The sequence below is a fragment of the Aotus nancymaae genome, unplaced genomic scaffold, assembly GCF_030222135.1.
Source record: "Aotus nancymaae isolate 86718 unplaced genomic scaffold, 86718_ANA_hifiasm-v0.15.2.pri h1tg000015l_1, whole genome shotgun sequence".
NCBI classification, from domain to species: domain Eukaryota; kingdom Metazoa; phylum Chordata; class Mammalia; order Primates; family Aotidae; genus Aotus; species Aotus nancymaae.
In genome coordinates this window covers 1,335,095-1,353,318 of record NW_026988427.1, presented here as the reverse complement: position 1 = coordinate 1,353,318, position 18,224 = coordinate 1,335,095, and the positions used below count along the sequence as shown (strand labels likewise).

Here is an 18,224-nt window from a genome sequence, read left to right as displayed (position 1 = left end):
TCAGCATAGACTTTTCTGCTTCCTTTTTCCCAGATTTTATCAGTCCGTATCAGAGTGGGTTTTCTGTGTTTGCAAGCAGGATTCAGGGAGATCTATTCTGGAACCTGGTAAATAAAGAACTGCCCACGAGTCCACCAAGGGTGAGAAGTCATTCTTGACTGTGTCTTGCAAGTTTCCACTGCGGCTGCCATCTTGGCCAAATGAAGTTCCACTGTGGTCCGCCAAGCACAGGCTTGTGGAAGATGGCCTGGCTGGAAGTATTATGTTTGAACCCACAAAAAAGAAAATGCATTTTTATCATAAACTGCTGCCTTTTTCTAAAAAACGTCTCCTTTTTTAAATAAAATAACATATATGAAATATATACAGGCGTACCTTGAAGATATTGTGGGTTTGGTTCCAGACCAGCACAATAAAGTGAGTATCACAATAAAGCTAGTCACATGAGGTTTTTGGCTTCTCAGTGAATATAAAAGTTATGTTAACACTATATTGTAGTCTATTAAGTATGTAATAGCATTATGTTTAAAAAAACATACACTTTATTTTGAGAACATAAACCTTAATTTAAAAGTACTTTATTGCTAAAAAAAATACTAACAATCATCTGAGCCTTCAGTAAATAGTAATCCTTTTGATGGGGGAGGGTCTGGCTTTGATGCTGATGTCTGCTGACTGATCAGGGTGGTGGTTGCTGAAGGCTGAGGTGGCTGTGGCAATTTCTTAAAAACAGACACCAGTGAAGTTTTCCACAGTGAAGTTTGTTTGTGCTGCCCTAAAACAATTATAATAGTAACATCAAAGGTCACTGATCACAGATCACCGTAACAGGTATAATAATAAGGACAAAAATCTGAAATACTGCTTGTTTTTCCAAATCATGATGCAGAGATATAAAGTGAACACAGACTGTTGGAAAAATGGTGCCAATAGACTTGCTCAATGCAGGGTTGCCACAAACCTTCACTTTGTAAAAAAAAAAAAAACAGGTATCTGTGAAGTATAATAAAACGAGATACGCCTGTATGTATACATACGTGTGTATATATTTTCTCCCAGATTTACAATTTCATTCCAGTGGTAAAGAAACAGGAAGCCTTTTGGAAAACTGTTTCTTAAGCTTACACTCCCCAAAGTAGCTCCCATGACATGGATTCTCATTTGTTTCTAGGTTCTTTTCAATTGAGAAGTTAGGGATAGCATGCTTTCCTTGTCAGCAGGACCATGACTGGGTCCCACTTGGAATTTGTGGGACCCAGAACAAAGTAAAAATGCAGAGCCCCTGTTTAAAATTATTCAGATATTTCAAACAGCCACGGAACCCTTCTAAGCAAGGAGCCTGGCGTGACTACGAAGGTCACACACCCAGGAAGCTGGTCTTCCCTGCCAAGTAACCACCGCACCCGCCCACCATCAATGCCTAGAAAACATGCAAATCCGGCAGAGAATGCAAAGCTGGGACTCTCGGGGGCAATGGCAGATGATGCTTTATTGATGGGAACCTGTAGCCTCTACACTGGGTGGCACCTCCTTGAACATCCAGAGTCTCATTCTTTTTCCTACTCAGGCCCCCAGGGGGTGGTAGTGAGTGTGTGAAATTATCCCTTTCAAACTAGACAGAACACCACGGTCACTGCTAATTTAACCAGCTCCCACTTGAATCAAGAATTGACCAGTATTATTGTTTATACCTACAGCCAGGCCAAATGCAGGAAAGAAGAAACCTCAGCATTTGAGGGACACAGGAGTGTGTGTATGTGCATGTATGTGCACCTGCATATGTGTGTGTGTGTATCTACACACACATACACAGGAGCGTGTGTTTCCTCTGCTCCCTCCATCTCTCCTCTCCCTTCCTTAAAGAATTCAGCCTGTGGCCACTAGAGGTCTTTTCTTTTCACATGGTAGCTGCTGAGCAGTTTGTTCGGCTTTTTATTTATTCCTACGTGAGCAGACCCACTACACTTCTTGCATATAAACAGTGAAAATTACAATATAAAAGACTTATTATTCCTTCTTTTGGAGTAATTCTGCTTCTGGTCAAAGCCTGGCTCACTGTACAAGGAAGGGGGACCATCCTCTGCAGGTAATTCCACTGCTTCAAGGTAAGAGATGTGGGTAGGTTTTATTTTTTATGATCGATGATCCTGTAAGAGAAAATACGATCGTCTCTTGGACAATAGTTCACTTTTAAAGCTTTGGCTTAAATGAACAGTGAGACTGGGAGCTTGTATGTGTGCGTGTGGTGGTATGTAATGAAAAATCCACCATTGTAAGAACTGCAGGCTGCCCCAAATGCATAGATTTGGAATGCTTGTTATTTCTAATGGCTTGATTTGAATTTCAAGGGGGAAAAAAAGCAAAGAAAAACAAACCTCGGATCTCAAGTTGCCTGGAATTATCTTGAAAAGGATGCATTGTCTTAAGCCTTGTTTAGAGAAACTTCCATTCTTCATTGTAAAAGATAAAAAGGGAGGGGGATTCTAGTCCCTACCTAGAGAGAGTGGCTGTTTTATGAAAGAAACCATTATCTTTTTATTAGGAGTTGGTCGGTGTGTTGTAGTTCACTGATCAATCAAAATTACTTCTACCAGCTTGTTAATTTCTTAGTTCTCACTACCATGTAGCAAAACCCGGTTGCATGCCTTTCAGTACGATTTGTAGTGCAATGTGACTGAAGTTTGGACAAGTTACCTGCATTTGGCTGTTAATGAAAAATGACAGTGTTTTACTTCCAACTAAAAGCATCTTTTTTTTTTTTCTGCTATGGTGTCTAGAGCACTTTGGTATCAGATCTGTGGGAAATCACACCAATGTGACTGATTGATACCTGAAATGGAGTGAGACACTAGCAGCAGCTTCGTATTCAGAAAAGTCTCCTTTCTGTCATTTGGATTTTAAAAACCACCTCTTTGTCACACAGCAATAGAATAATGGAGTAACATTTTGCTTCTCTGATGTGGGTCTTTTTCAGTAGTTTCTCCCAAAATGGTATTTGTGTCCTGCACCTCTGTACAAGTTTGAGACCTTACTTTCATATTTACCATGTCTTAAATTTTTAAAAGGAGACAGGAATAGGGGATGGAGGATGATCAGATTGCATTTGCCCTAGCAACTTAGCCCTAACACAGACGTTGCTCGAACTTTATAGTGTAGGATCTCGAACTCCCAGTCTTGTCAGAAACCTGGAAAAGCCTGAATACTGCATGGGGGACAGAGGGGTGGAGGGGGATCCCTTGTAGTCTCCATGCTAGCGAGAATTCCCCTCTTTTCATCTCTGGCAGAAATTTTGTAATCGACATATTTACTACCTAGGAATGAGGCAGCCACTCATCCTTACCCAAGCAGCATGCCAGGATGGGAAATTGCTTCTTAAAACAGAATTCCAGAGAGACTTGCATATTAAATTCCAGAGAGAAATTATATCCGAGACTCTGGCACAAACCAGGCAGTGTCACCTCGCTCCAATTGGGGTGGTTTAAAATGTGGCTAATGAATCACAGCATGAAGAGACACGGTTTGAAACTAGGTCAAACGTGTAAAAATAAGTGCAATCATTGCAGGCACTTGGCTGATGAGGGGCGACTTAACACCTTGAGTGGCAGGTCTTATTTGCTGTATAGAACCCTCCTCAGTGATCCAAGACAATCAATCCTCTTAATTAATTCAGCCCATCAGGATGTAGGGAGGTCTTTCTTGCACACTTGGAAGCTCCAAAGGAAAAGGGTGCGGGTTTCTTCACTGTGTGATGGTGAGGGAGGAAAAGAGAAACCCAATATTGTGTGATCAAAATTAATTAGCTAGGATACTAGGTGATTGTGATCAGGAAATTAGCTCTCCCCAAATCATTCCATTCTTCTCCATTAAAAAAGTCATCATCATCATTGTAATCATATCGATAATGCCAATAGTTTTAGTGTATAACATTCAACTTAAACATATTTAACAACCTCTAATGCAGACACATCTACACACACACACACACACACACACACCACAACCAGGACCCCTGCGATGCCAAGTGAACTGAGGAAAAGGCTACCAGTTTTCCCTGCCTTGGGAAACAGACAAAATAGGGGTGAGGGGCATGGGTGCTGCTCATGCATCCCCCACTCACCTAAGATTAGTAGGAGTGATGAGATCGTACAGGGAGAGAAACACCCAACTTCGGAAGCTTGCTACCTAAATGCCAACATTACTATGTGATACCAGCTGGTGACACGTTGCTATAGTAACTTCAAATAATGCGCACGACCAAAATAAAATAAAATATAGAAAGCACCAACGAGAGGAGATGAAGGAAAGTTTGCATGGCGAGGAGGCTCAGAGAGGGATGAAAAGTTCTTTCTATGAGCTGTCCTTTGGAGACAGGGAGTGGCCGAATGCACTCACAGGTTGCTTCTCTATTCACCCCATGTCTGCCATCTGGTTATGTAACAGATTTTATTCTTGGATGAAATTGGTGCTGTCTGTGTGGTGGGTCCAGGACTGGAAGTGGGAGGCTTTGGTGTCAGGAAAAACAGGGACTCTAAAACCCATTCATCTTAGAGCTTTATCAGGCAGTTCAGAATTGTAATTTGGAGCACTCTTTGGGGAAACTAAGGTATGCGGACTGTCCCTGCAACCACCAGGTGCTGGGCTCTGTGCTAGGTGCGAGGGGTGGAGCAATGAGCCAGACGGATAAGGCAGTACTCTAAAGGGTTTACATCTGGTTCTGCCAGGATACAAGCATGAGGGTGGGGGCTTAGGAGCCAGAAAGTCTGAGTTCAAATCTCAGCTCTATCGCTTACTAGGTTTGTGACCTCGAGCGGTGTCTTGCGCCTCAGTTGCCTCATCTGTAAAAGGTGGTAGAAACATTCCTTACTTCACATGGTTTTGGTAAGGATTCAAATAATTTGTGTAAAGAACTTAGAATACAGAAAGCCCTCAATAATAGCAGCTATTATTAGTATTGTCTTGTTGCTGACTCAAGTCCAGAGAAGCTATGCAGATTAGCTCATTGAAATTCCTGACCTGGACAGAGGAAATTATGACTCTGCCTACCCATGACTATGAACACATCAAGCGCTCCCCATCACAGCTTGGGATGCAGAGCTAAGAGCCTCTGCCACTGAACATGCTTTTGGTTAGCAACATGCCTAAAGTGCCGCTGTTCAGTAAGTCCGGTGTGTGCCTCTTGGAGCAAAGCATGCTGGGAGAGTTCTTTTATTCAGGAACAGTTGCTGGTAGGTAGGAAAAGTGACCATAGTACCCAAATTGTTCAGAAGCATGAAAAATAACTGTCTTCCTCTAAAACTTAGTTCCCCAGTTGTTTGGCTTTAGGAGGTTTCTGTCCGTCTTTGCGTGCAGTGACATTCTTTGGTTACCCAGGGAATCCTGCTGTGCAGTAGAATAAACCAAATCACCTTCCTTCCTGAGAAGCTTCTTGATGGGCACAGATCCAGAAGGTTCATGTGGCCTGCTACATGTCAAAGGCACATCACAGGAAAACAGAAAGATGCCACTTGGATGTTGCATACGCTGGGTGTGCCCTGACATGTTCCATCTGTACAACATGGCAACTCCAGCAGAGTCAGCCGTGTGCACCCCTGCCTGACGCTGTGGGCATTAATGACAGATCAGCTCTCAAGCACAGACGAGGGGCCAGAAGCGCAGGCTGCTTTGAATCAAGGCTTGAAGAGGAGCCTGAATTCATTACACGCTCTTCATTTGAAACTAACACCTTCTGATCCTGGTTGGAGCCTGTGCTTGTGGCTCTGTGGTGTGAGATCACTTTAAATCTTCTAAAGTATATGATGAGATGTTTAATCACAAGGGGAACTGGAAGGAAATAAAATTTCATTCATTCATGCCTTTTGCCCAGGGCCCTATATTCATCATCTCAATAGCAATCACCAGGTACTAGATGACAGGGGTACAGCAGTTACTGAATATCCTCAATAATCTCATGAGGTCAGCTTTATGCTCATTTTACAGAGGAGGAAAGTGAGATGCCTGGAGGTCAGGTATCTTCCTTATGCAAACTTTTAGTATATGGTGACATAGGACCTAGGACTCAGGCCTTTCCAACTCCAAGCCCTGTGTTCGCTTCAAAAACCCGCCACGTCTTCCATGTCAGCACTCTGATGCACAGAGATTTTTGTCCATTTATTCATTGTTCTTTGTCAGAAGCTAGAGTTGAACTTGCATACTGCATGGACTCAATAAATATTTGATAGATGGGAGACTGAATTTATTATAGTATTCCCCATTTCTAAAAGAACGTTACAGGGACCACCCCCTCCATAAACTCTCAAAAGTTAGGGTCCTGTGTTGACTACCTTTGCCTTAGGAGAGGCCAGAGATGAAAGAAGTTTTGTTCTGCTTCTGAACACACCCTATGCTAAATTATATTCTAGCAGGCCAGAGTGGGATAATTCTTTCACACATTGCTTAATTCAACAAATATTTCTTGAGCACCTACTATGTGCCAGGCATGGTTCTAGATGCTGGGGATACAGCTGAGAAGGTTACCAAAGACTTTGTTCTTAAGAAGCTCACATCCCAGATGGGAAGAGCCAGGAACAGGGGGAACACATCTTAAATATGGAAATACATAAGTAAGATCATTTTGGATGGTGATATGTGCTACCAATGAAATATTACAAAGCAATAGCATGGAGATGGAGTGTCTACCCTATTTTCAACAGGGTGGATAGTAGTGGCCCGTTTGAGAGTTGACATTGAGTAGAAACCTGAATGATGAAAATGGGTAATGCAAAAATCTGGCAGAATAGTAGATGCAAAGGCCCTGAAGTGAGATGTGCCTGGAGTGTCGGAGGAGCTGAAAACAATTCAGTGTGGTGGGAAGGCATGAATGAGGGAAGGCTCTGTATATGACGAGGTCGGAGAGACAGGCAGCAGTTTGATCCCATGGGTCCTTGGAGGTCAGGGCAAGAATTGGGATTTTCTTGAAAGTGCAAAGAGAAGCCATTGATTTGGATTTTGAGAAGCTGGCTCTGGCTGCTGTGTGCTGGAAAGCTCTCCTCTTTAAATAAGCAGTTTCCATGTCTTTCCACATGAGCCCATCTCCCAGACACTAGACTGGAGTTCTTCCCAGGGTCATGAGTTTGTGAAAAACACAAATTATGTTTAAATGTTGACTCTTCCTCATTCCTGATGGTTGTCACTCCTCAGCAAGCATTTCTTGCTTATTTTCTCGCAGAATCTGGTCCTCCTTCAGCAGGTGTGGACATGGACTTTAGTTCTACATTGATTCCATTTGTCTTCCAGTCCAGTGGGCTCATCTCCCTGTCATGCAGAGTTGAATGAACAGATGGCTACTTTTGGAGGCTCCCAGTCTCTAGTTAAAGCCATTCAAGTCTGGGGGCCTACCTGAGAAGCCCGCTTGCTAGGAGAGGGGTTATCATTCAGGAAACCCCAGTTTTTAATGGAACAGAAGATAATGATCCTGTTTCTAAATCTCCATGGAAGTGTGTGTGTGTGTGTGTGTGTATGTGTGTGTGTGTGTGTGTGTGTATCAGGGGGTCACAAATATGACTGCAAAAAGAACAGGTTCAGAAGCAAGGAGTTATTCTCCATGTATACAACAATAATGGGCTTCTGTGCCTGACACTGAACATCTCAGGAAAGGCTATGCAGGAAAATATGGTATATTCCTCAGCTCATACCTCCCTGAGAAAGATCAAAACCAGGAGCATTGTTAGGATGTGGAGCTCTGAATAAGGATCCTAAGCAGCTCCCACTGCTTCCTGCAAACATATCCAGGGTAAAATGACACCAAGGTCAACCTTCTATGGGAAAAGCTGTCCCAAAAGGATATGAAGTCTTGAACAGAACATATTATGGGCTAAATAACAGTACTAATAATCACCATTTTAAGGGCTAAATATGTGTTAGATACTGTGCTAAGCCTCTATTTCCCATCTGAAAGGACTTTTTTATTATAGGGTCATGACAAGTGAAGAAAAACCAGAAGAAAAATAAGTTAGTATTAGTCAGACGTTTTTGTGTTAGACGCTGTTAAAAAGTTCACTGATGATCATAATAGCCAACAGTTATATAGAGTACTTACCATGGGTCAAGCACTCACTATGTATGCTTTATCTTATGTCATCCTCTCAACTTCCAGTAGATGTTGGTAATACCACTTGTACTTTATGGGTGAGGAAACCAAGGAGCAGAGAGGGGATAGAGCTTGCCTAGATCAGCTTGACTTCAGAATGCTCTCATTTAATTTAGAAAGAAAGAAGACTATCTTTTTGCAAACATGATATGATCTTATCATCATTAAAATTAAGCTATACCTCAAAAGACAATGAAGAAAGGAAAAGTGTGTGATCGTTAACCTCACCACCTCTCTCCCTGCTGAATTAACCTTGAATATTAGGAAACACCATTGACATCTCTTGTGCCTATATAGAAGTGAAGGAATGGATGATGGATGGATGGACAGACGGATAGATGAATGGATGAATGAACAGATGGATGTGTGAACCGATGGATAAAGCTAGCTAGATGATATACACAGATAGACCAATTCGTAACAGTAGATACACAGTTACACAGACAACCAGCTCTCTTAATGACTCTTCTCTATGGCTGAGGATACCCCTTCCATTTTCTGCATTACTTGGGATTTGAAGGCTAGGAAGGGTTTTGTGAGAAGTATCAATGCCACATACTAGGAAATATATTTGGTCTCCCATTGACGTAGCTTTTCTGGCAGGCACGGGGCACATCCTAAGTCCTGGGATCAATGCCAGCTCTCTTTGACATGCTCTGGAACTTTGGACAAGTTGCTTTACCTCTTGGAGCCTCAGTTCTCTCTTTATAAGTGGGGATAACCATATTGGCTCTGTAGGACTGTAGTGAGGATGAAGGTAGAAGCATATGCAGAGGGTCCCTTAAAGAGCCTGGCACACATAGGTATTCAGAAAGACTTCATGCAATGCTCAGCCTCAGTCCCATTCCTGGTTCACCAGGAACAAACTGTCTGTGATCAGCCAGCAATGTGTAGAGTTTGCTTCTGGTTCACTCATGGAGGATGACTTAAACCCCCCTGTGGACATGGGGCAGCTGCATTGCGGGTGAGGATTTATAGTTTCTTCCCTTTTTCAATCTTTACAAAGCCTCTATTGTTTCAAGAAGTGGAGGGGGCAGGCAGATTAATACATTCACAGAACATTAGGTGACCAAGCCAGAGAGTTTCCAGGAGGGAAGATTACTTTGTGGATAAAAGGATTTCTTCAATTTACCTCTTGTTTTCCTTCTTGAGGCGTGAAGAAGAGTGAAGAAGGTCTCTCACATCATGTTTTAAACTTCAAGCCAAACTTATCAGGCCTCTTTTAGCACTTCCTCCCTCCTCTAGTCACAGCACACGCAGGTACTAGGATCTGCTAGCAGCTTATCAGGGTGAGGGGTGGCGTTGTGTGGAGGTGGCCCCTTTGCAAACTCTGCATTGCTCAATTCTGCAGTGCTTAACTGCAGCAAGGACATACTGAAAGTGTAATTCTCAGTCCACTTTGGAGAACATTTTTCCCGCTTCCTAGACAGTTGCTCAGTCCTCATTCCCAATTAATCAATCAATTATCAAATATTTACTTAGCACTTACTGTGTGTAAGGAGCTATGCCAGGTATGATCGTGGTCCACACCCTGAAAGTCTCAGACTAACAGGGAAGATTTTATCTACCTATCTATTTTATCTACCTATCTATTCTCTCTCTCTCTCTCTCTCTCTCTCTCTCTCTCTCTCTCACACATACACACACACACACACACACAGTGGCTCTCAGTTGGGGCAAGTTTGGCTCTCAAAGTGCATTTAATAATGTCTGAAAGTATTTTTCATTGCCAAAAGTGATGGAGAGGATTGCTACTGACATCTATTGGGTAAAAGCTAAGGATGCTGCTACAATATCCTACAATACATAGGATAGCCCCCACAAAGAAAATGATCCAGCCCCAAATGTCACTAGCATTGATGCTGAGAAGCTCTGATCAATAAAGAGGAAAATACATTATGATACTAAATGACAAGTGCAAAATGCATGCTCTTTAAGGTTTTCACTAGGCTTTTAATAAGCAGGAACAATCTATGAGGGTAGAAATATTTGGGAAATATTTTACTGAGCATGTAGGATTTAAGAAACTACAAGATTGAGAGAGACTGAGCTAAGAATGGGAAAGGATATCGTAGATCAATAATAGAAAATACATTTCATTTTATAATTTGATTAATTTAATTGATTGGTAGTGACTCTCTGGGGAGTTGTGTTGGGAATAATTCTAAGGCCAAGTCCTAGCTCAGCAGGAAAGAGTGTAACAATCGATTAGTGATGTCTGCCATGGGCAAGGGCAGGGAAGTGGTAGTATATATATATTGAGAAATTGCTGCCTCATTTTTATATATTGGATCAGGATGAGGAAAGCGGCAGAGGTGGAAATGAGCATGGTGCCTGGGTACAGCAGATGTTCATGGGTGACTAAGAGATATTTGGAGAGGAAGAATGTGGAAGGGCCTTGAATGCCAGGCTAAGGGCTTTGATCCTCAGTCTGTAGGTAATGGCATGCCATGCAGGCACCTGCCTACTGTGTTGCCTTCAGGCCAGCTCTGCTGACGAGGTCTTGAGAACTAAAGAAAGCTACCCAAAGTCCTTGCTCTTCATTTCTATAAAGGGAGTACTATTTCATCTGTTAACAGCAAAAACTGGCAGAATCATCATGCTCTGGCTTTTATGAAGCTGATCCCCATGATGAGAAAAATCCTATGAAGCTGAACTCAGAGATAACCGTTTGAAAAGCTGACTCCAAGGGTTCACATTAATGAGCTCCTGTAAAGCCCTTTTGGATACAGCATTCCTTCTGATGTCTTTCATGAAAAAAAAAAAAGGTTCTAGGAGGAAAGGGGCAGAAAAAAGTGCAAGTCCATTCCTGGGGCTCACATGCCAGCTGTGGCTGACCCCTGTCTAGGGCACTGCATAGCCGACCCAGCTTGTGCTTCCTGTCAGGCCCCAGGTCCCCAGCAGGCTGGCTCCTTCTCTGGCAGATTCCTCTCTGCTCTGGGACTGATACTTCATTGATTCATTGGTTTGCAATTTTCCAGATGACATCGTACTCACTTTTTTTTTTTTTTTTTTTTGCCTTTCTCTCCCTCTGTTCACCTCTCGCCTCTTAAATTCCCATTTGTCCCACTTCCCTGTCCTTTGGAATGGTAGCAACACCTCCCGATTACTATCCTCTGCAGTCTGCATTAGCTGCCTGCTGACTCCCTCTCCCCGTCATCATTAATAAAGGTGACACTGCAGCTTGGCATGAATGCAGGTCCTCCCCGACCTGCCCCACCCTCCTCTCTCTTGGAGAGGATGGCTCCTTGACTGCAAAACCCCTGCCTTTGAAGGTTGCTTCCTGCACCTAGCTCCCATACCTACATTCTGATCCACACTCAATTGAAGAAAAATCAAGTGACATGATGAAAAATGCCATTCAGAGAGCTGGCCTGGTGGAGTCCAGATATCGGATCAACTTATTAAAGCCCCATATCTACTAATTCCATCTAGAAAAGAAAAAAGATGTCACAGTTGTCTGGGCTGATTTGTTTTTTAAAATCTCCTCTTGATTTCTTCACCCTGGCAGGGCCAGAGAGATCCCAGCAGAAGTCTAATCAAAGTTAAAGCTTAGAGTTAGAGAGTTAAAGGACAGGATGCTTCTTGGGAACTATCCTGCAAGCCAGCCTCCCTGCAGCACAGATGGGGAAACCATGGTTTTCCCACAGTCACTTTACAACCCAGTCACATGATCACAGTGTTGACTCTATCGCCCTCCACCACCTTCAACCAGCAGTCCCCTGACCCTCCAAGTTTCCCACAAAGTGAGTGTGCTTTCCCAGCCTTATTTCAGTCCAGGGGCTGTCCAGATGCCCAGGATAAATGAGCCTTAAGGCTGATATTTCAGAAATATATTCTTCTTTATTTTTCTGACCAGATACGTTTCCAGGTTTGGGGCATAACAAGCCATTGAACAATTATTTTATCTTTCCAAAAAAAATAAGATGCGTGTCCGTATTACCACTATTCATTGCTGCTTTCATCCATTACATTCTGTGCACAGCATCCAAATCTGGTTAAGAACATCAAATTAAAAACCGAACGATTGATCACTGAAGTCACTCTGCGTAATGAAAATCATCTGAACATGCCTTTAAGGGGCCTCAGGGCAAGAACAGGGTGGGACATGGAAGGCTTTACTTTCATCATTGTAGCCAGAGATCCTCAAAAGGGCAGCCCGCAGGCCTCATGCAACCCACAGAAATGCTTTGTTTGGCCAGCATCATGTTTTTAAAACATTTAAATTTGTTGTCAACATTTTAAAACCAGAAGAACTTGCATTAAATGTTGGATATTCAGTTTCTCTTAGACATTTGGAAGATCCAGCAATTCCAGTCTACATTTCCAAGGAGCTGCCCCCTGAAGACAGCAGGTCCTTTCTAGGCAGGCAAGTCCTGGCCTTATTCTATGGTGATCAACTCATCTTGGTCTGCTGGGGGACTTTTCCTGGGAAACCCCTCAGTCCTAGGTAACCAAGACAGTTGGTCACCTCACCTAGTTCTCTCACTGATGTCACCTGCCTGGCCCCTGTGGCCACTGCACGTGTGACCTCTTCCCTACAGCCTCTCCCATTCCCCTCATTCAGAGGAATGCCTCTGAAGAATGACATGCAAAGCTGTCCACTCTGTGAATTCTCCCCACTCTCCTACATACCGCCTACTCTCAACTTCTCTTCACTCTTTGGCATTTGCAAAAGCCAAGGATGCTCTCTCTGACACAAATGAAGTTCAATTCATTTTTTTTTCTTTTTAAAAATTTTTTTGAGGTGGAGTCTCACTCTGTCACCCAGGCTGTAGTGCAGTGGTGTGATCTCAGCTGGCTGCAACCTCCACCTCCCGGGTTTAAGTTAATCTCCTGCCTCAGCCTCTGGAGTAGCTGGGATTATAAACACCTGACACCACATCCAGCTAATTTTTTTATTTTTAGTAGAGACAGCATTTCACCATGTTGGCCAGGCTGGTCTTGAACTCCTGACCACAGATGATCCACCCACCTTAGCCTCCCAAAGTGTTGGGATTACAGGCATGAGCCACCACCCCTGGCCATTTTTTCTGTTTTGAAACAGAGTCTTGCTCTGATACCCAGGGTGAGTGCAGTGGCATGATCATGGCTCACTGTAGCCTTGACTTGCTGGGCTCAAGTGATCCTCTCACCTCAGCCTCCAGAGAAGCTGGGACCACAGGCACATGCCACCGTATCAGGCTATTTTTAAAATTTTTTTGTAGAGACACGGTCTCGCTATGTTATCCAGGGTAGTCTCAAACTCTTAGACTCAAGTGATTCTCCTGCCTTGACCTCCTAAAGTGCATAATGCATTTTTAAAGACCCAAACAAGTGCCATTTCTTCCCTTGGGAAGCCTTCCCTATTCTCCTGTACCAGGTAGAACAGGGAGTCCACTTCTGTGTTCTAATCACACTCAATTCTTCCTCCTTCTATGTTGCTCATCACCATCAACACAGCATCAAGTCAGCAGACTCAGGAAGCACTCTTCCTAATAAGTGGAGGGAGTCAAAATTGTGATAAAATTGAAAAATATGAAGGTTTTGAGGCTTAAGTTGAAGTCTCAGACTCTCCGCAGTTGTGAGCTTTGCACATCATTCATGAAAATGAAAAACAAAAACCATCCCACAAGTATCTGCACAAACTCCATAGTGATATTTACCACGCTGAAGTCGAAGAACACTTGGGTCCACTGAATACTCACACTCCCCCTCCTCTCCGCATGATTCTTCTGCCTGTAATGTGGTATCTTAATCATATGTTCATGTGTCTGCCCCCATTAGCCCTGGAGATACTCAAGAGCAGGAACCTTCTTTCCAATCCTGTAGCACTCAGTAAAAAATATCCCAAGGAGGGGATTGGCTAGACTCCCATCAAAGAGGTTAAGAGGACTGCCTCATTTGCTGTGGTTTTAAAGGACAAAGGTCTTCTCAGCTGTCCCAGTGCCCACAGGGCCGCTGAAGCTTAGCCGAGTGCCCTGAGCCATATTACAAGCGAAAACAACCAGTCTATGATTGGGGTCAAACTGCCATTCTTTTGGCTGTTTCTCATGAGATCATGAGATTATAAAGTGATGTCAGCTTTGGGGTCTTTTCTGATAAATAAAGAGAATTCCAGGAAGGTTTTCTCTCCTTGAAGCTTCAGAATGACGCATCCAGCATTCAACTTTGTCCTGGACATTTCCAGCTCATGGGCAGCTGATATGAACATGTCAACATGATCCTTCCCCTCTCACACCTTTCTCCCTTCTCCCCCGTGCTCCTTCTCAGAACCAGCTGCTTTGGCCAGGACAGTAATCTGGCCATAGTCATTTGTTCTACCCTTTCTCTCGCTCTCCCCACATTCAATAAATCACCAAGCCCTGGGGATTTAGAAATCTGTCTTGAATTTGTTCATTTCTCTCCCCACACTCTTAGTGCACGGATTGGTGCTATCACCCTCACTACCTGGATTATTGCAATAGCTTCCTAAATGCACCCCCTGCCTCCCACTCTGGCCCCTCTAATCAATTCTCCCTGTTGCAGTCAGAGTGTGATCTCTCTATAATGGAAATGAGACTAAGTCTCACTCCTACTTAAATGGATTTCACTTACTCAGATTCAAAATCCAAACCTCTTAGCATGGTGTTCAGTTCCCTGCATGACCTGGCCCCTCTTCCCTTTTCAGCCTCATTTCTTCTGCTCTTCCTAGTCTTCCCTTTAAACTTTACCATCTAGCCACACAGAACTTATATTAATTCCTCGCCAACCTGCACTTCCAGATCATAGTCTGATCACCTCTGACAGCCTGACCACATGCTATTCCCTTTACCAGAAGCACTGTTCAGCATCTGAACCAACACACATATCTACCTACCTTTTAAACAATTGACCTGATCACCTCTACTGAACTTCAGGTCCCGTATTTGAAATCACTTCATCTGGAAAGGCTTCTGGGATTCCCTCCACCCCTAGCTGGGGTAGGGGTCCTCCTCTGAGCTCTCATGTCCCTGTGCATATCACTTTCATGGCACTGATGGCAGTTTTCAGCAACTCACCTTATCTATCTCTGTCCACCTCAGGACTGGGAAGGTAGAGACTGGCTCAGTGTCCCACTTTCTCCTTATCTCTTTATCCCCAGCAGCTGGCACAGTGCCTGGCACATAGGCGGTACTTCACCATTACTTGCTCAATGAATGGATATGTAATATGATCTCAGATGGAAGAATCAGTGGGACACAGATTGGGAAAGTGTATCTACGTAGCATGTGTTAATTTAAGCCTAATTTGATGGCACACGGATTGGTGAAGGGCTCTCTTTAATCGAATAGGTTCTTCAAAACAATTAGACCACAGTTGGGTCTGTATGGAGAGTAACTTCCTTGTTGCATGATGGCTTGAGCCTGAGTAGGAAAGGGAACAGCTTGTGGAGTCCTGGCCATTCTTCCTGGCCTCATTTTCCATGGACATAGTAGGAAACAACACTGGACCCAGAGTGAGGAGACCATCGTCTCAGCTCTGTCCTGTCACTTGCTGTCCCTGTGTCCCAGGATAGGTTGCTGTAAAAATAAGGTATGGAGCCAGTAAAATAAGGGTATGGAGGCTGTCAAATAAGGGTATGGAGCCAGTTCCTATGGTGAGTGTGGTGATTTGAATTCACCAAAAGCTGAATTTGCATCCCGGCTCCTCCAATTATTGCTGTGCAGGCCTCTGAAAGTAATGCTGACTTCATGGGGATCTTACATAGATTAAATGTAATTACATTCCTTAAGTGGATAATGCCATTATCCTTACAGAGTAAGTGCTCAATAAATGGTTACACTTAAGCATACCAGCACATAGAGTTAAGTTATCAATGGAGTATATGGTAAAGCTACACAGGTACAGCTAAGACTTGGGGCTCTTAAACTCTGAGTCATGCCATTCCCTTGACCCCCAAAAAAATCTTATTGTACACATTTGCACCCCATTATATCTTTATAATGAAGCAACCAGCCAATGTACATCATGTTATGATTAAAACAATAAATCCCTATGGCACTAAATCAAGCCACCAATTATGCTCCCACCATAATGGGATTATATATTTCATCTCGGAATTTTAAAGGTCTTACAATTTCAAAGTATGTTCTGTTGCACACTTTCATTTCAAGATGGGCAGAACATTGCAAAGGAAACCGTCCTGCTCTTCTGAGGTCAGTGGATGTTTCCCTGGGACATCCTAGAAAAACCTAGGTCTCCTTTGAGTTTCCAAGGTCCCAGCTGGTGGAGGAGCATGGAGATGCCTTTCCAATGGATACTCTGTTCCTGGATTCCTCCTCCAGCACAGAAACTACGTCAAAAGTGAGAGCCCAGAGGTCTGAGTTCCAGTCCTAACTTTGCCATCAATGAGTTAACTGATTTGGGTTGAATCTTTTAACCTCTATGGGCCTCAGTTTCCTTATATGTAACATCATAAAGAGGTCTAGATCTCCAAATTCTGAAAGTCTATAATTGGTACCTGAAATTAGAGAGATATCAAAATTCATCTCCTTTCCTTTCTTGTTCCTTGCTTGAGGTTGGGCTCTGAGGCCATGGTTTCTAAACTCTGCGGCACATTAGAATTACCTGCCACCCGGCTCTCCAGACATTGGGATGTGTAATTCTCCCTGGGTGATCTTAACATGTGGCAAACATTGGGAATCACTGCTCTTAATGGTGAGTGACCTCAATAGACAAACATGAGACATGCTGACCTGACTCCAGCACTAGCCAGCTGTGTGATCTTAAGCAAGCTATTTAATCTCTATAAACGCTCATTTCTAAGCTCATCCCATAAAGTTTTGCAAGCAAATAAGTGACATAATGCACAGGAATCTCTATCTTGCTACTTAAAGTGCAGCTTATAGACCAGCAGCATTAGCATCACCTGGGAGCTTCTTAGACATGGAGAATCACAAGCCCCAGCCCACAGCTGAAGAATCAGAATCTGATTCTAAGATCTCCATGTGGACAGTAGGCCCCTGGAATTTTAAGGAACACTACCTTAGCACACAGTAGGTATTCAATAAAATGTATCCTTTGTAAGTCTTCTCAATCCTCCCCTTTCATTCATTAACCATCAAGTAACACATACTATGTGCAGCAATGGATGATGGGCCCCTAGCACAGTAACTGGCACACAGTAGGGTTTCAACAGATGTTTGGTGATTGAATGAATTGATTCAAAAGGGAATAAGACCTGACTCCTTCTCTCAAGGAGCTCATGGTCCACGAGGAAAACTAAGATATGAACTCTAATATCCAGAACAGAATAATAGTCGTGAGTGATGGAGACTCACCTTTATTTTGTACACTATTCGTGTATCTGCTATGTGCCAGATATGAACTAAGCAATTTACATGCAGTTCTTCTTTGAATCCTCCAAGCAACATTGGGAAGTAGATGCCATTATTATCCACCTTTTACAAATGAGGACACTGGCTCAGAGGGGAGGAGCAGCTCATCTAAAATCACACTCAGCTAGTACATGGTACCAACAAGATTTGAAGGCAGGGCAGCTCCAGTCCGACCACTCGGTAGTACTGCTGCTGGAAGAGGAGGCAGAGGGATGACCTTTGGCTTAGCATCTTTGACCATGGCCCCTTCAAGGGCAGCCCTGTCTCTGGGCACTGAGAAAAGAGGCAAAGGAAGTCTGGCAGGCAGGGATGCTGGGTTACTATTCCCAGCAGAAGAGCTGGCCAGAGGGCTGCCAGCTCCTGTGGGCCACTTGTCTGACACAGTTCACTAAGTCTAGCTGCCCCCTCCCAGGCCTCTCTCCTGCTGCTTGGACATTTTACTTGCAAATACATTCTGCAGATGATTCCAGTCTTCTCAATGACAGGCCCAGGCAAAAGAAAAGAAATTTATAGTCTGAGCTTGGGGATGGGAGTGGAGCAACTTTCTGGAAACTGCCTGATGTAAGCCAGAGTCTGGGAGTCCCAAATCTTCTGGTTTCTTAGCCTGGAGTCCCAGACCCTGAACTCCAGGCTAAGAAAAGGCCTGTGGTCACTGGGGATAAAGCACAGAATGTAATTCCCCTGGGTCTTCCTCTGCACACAGATGAGTTCCCCAAAATCTGCATCTGAATCATATTTTAGCCAGTAGAATTTCATCATTT

At 43.5% G+C, this 18,224-nt stretch overlaps 2 protein-coding genes across 4 annotated transcripts in view; one reads left to right on the top strand and one right to left on the bottom strand.

The window, feature by feature from the left end:
• Window positions 1-18,224, bottom strand: part of DOCK2 (dedicator of cytokinesis 2) — a 437,527-nt gene that overhangs the window by 100,032 nt on the left and 319,271 nt on the right. The window lies entirely within an intron of this gene.
• The window catches only part of INSYN2B (inhibitory synaptic factor family member 2B), a 117,446-nt gene continuing 101,146 nt past the window's right edge, over window positions 1,925-18,224 (top strand). Inside the window, exon 1 of one of the 2 annotated variants that reach the window (XM_012461119.2) lies at window positions 1,925-2,086. The gene's annotated coding sequence lies outside the window, so the exon portion shown is untranslated. Of the gene's footprint in view, window positions 2,106-18,224 lie in introns of both variants that reach the window. The other variant, XM_012461118.2, reaches the window with a different exon arrangement.